Source organism: Tamandua tetradactyla, chromosome 24 (assembly GCF_023851605.1).
Source record: "Tamandua tetradactyla isolate mTamTet1 chromosome 24, mTamTet1.pri, whole genome shotgun sequence".
In the NCBI taxonomy this organism is placed as follows: Eukaryota; Metazoa; Chordata; class Mammalia; order Pilosa; family Myrmecophagidae; genus Tamandua; species Tamandua tetradactyla.
The window spans coordinates 45,607,250-45,608,575 of record NC_135350.1 but is presented as its reverse complement, the minus strand read 5'-3'; the positions used below and the strand labels follow the sequence as shown (position 1 = coordinate 45,608,575).

The 1,326-nt window shown below is 43.1% G+C and overlaps 1 pseudogene; it reads left to right on the top strand.

Moving 5' to 3' along the window:
* Positions 1–201: 201 nt before the first annotated feature.
* Positions 202–1,326, top strand: LOC143668206 (ADP-ribosylation factor-like protein 5B pseudogene; annotated as a pseudogene).

The window sequence follows — 1,326 nt, the reverse complement described above, 5'->3', positions numbered from 1 at the left end:
TACCTCATAATTTCACTTCTAGGTACATACACAAAAGAATTGAAAGCGGGGACTCAAATATTTGCACATCAATGTTCATAGCAGCATTATTCATAGCAGCTCACTTTACAGCTGACTTTAATCTCTCTTCCCAACTTGATGAGTGGTCATGTGCATTTTTACTTTCTCAGGCTCAGCTAATTTTTACTTTCTCAAATTTAAATGACTGAAAACCCTTATGAAACTGATTTCTGCAACAGTGAAGGTAAGTCTACTTATAATCATATCTAAAAGTCACCCCCAAAGAACCTCTTTTGTTGCTCAGATGAGGTTTCTCTCTCTTAGCCAAAACTCTGCAACTAAACTCACTACACTCACTCCTATGAGTAACATGAATGCCAGGGGTGTAAGTCTCCCTGGCAACATGGAGCATGACTCCCAAGGATGAGCCTGTCCCTGGTATCATGGGATTGAGAAAGCCTTCTTGACTAAAAGGGAAAAGAGAAATGAAACAAAGTTTCAGTGGCTAAGAGATTTCAAGTATGGTTGAGAATTCATTCTGGAGGTTACTTTTATGCAAGTTTCAGCTGTATACTGCAAATTGCCACAGTATGCCAAGCCCCAATCAAAAAGTATTTTTGAAAACCCTAAATAATACCGAAGGCTCTAAGACTCTATAAAATTTTACTTAGTGGCAGCTTCGACCGGGTTTCCGGCCCGCAGCACGTGCTGCCAGAGGCTCCGCTGCCCGCTCGGGCTCACGATCCGGCTCCTCTTTGTGAAGCTGTGGAGCCTCTTCTGTACCTGAGAACACAAAGAAATCATAGTGAAACTGGATAATGCAGGAAAAACCACCATTCTTTGTCAGTTTTTAAATAAGAAGGGGTTCATACTTCTCCAACCATAGGAAGCCAATGTTGAAGAAACTGTGGTGAAGAACACTCATTTCCTGATGTGGGACATTGGTGGCCAGGAATCCCTGCCATCCTTATGGAACACCTATTGCTCAAACACAGAGTTCGTCATTGTTGCTTTTGACAGCATTCACCGGGAGCGACTAGCTATTAGGAAATAATTACACAGAATGTTGGCTCACGGGGATTTACTGAAGACTGCAGGATATGAAAGGCTGTATGACGGCAGCTGAGATCTCTACATACCTCATCCTTAGCTCAATCAAGGACCACCCCGGTACATTCAGTCCTCTGCACCCTAACAGGAGAGGGGTTATGCCAAGGTCTGGAGTGGATGACCTCCCGATTGGCCTTAGATAACTGTCTTACTCTAAAGAGACTGTTCTATTTATTCTGTGAACATGAACATTTTTCCTGGCACCTTGGCTGCTGA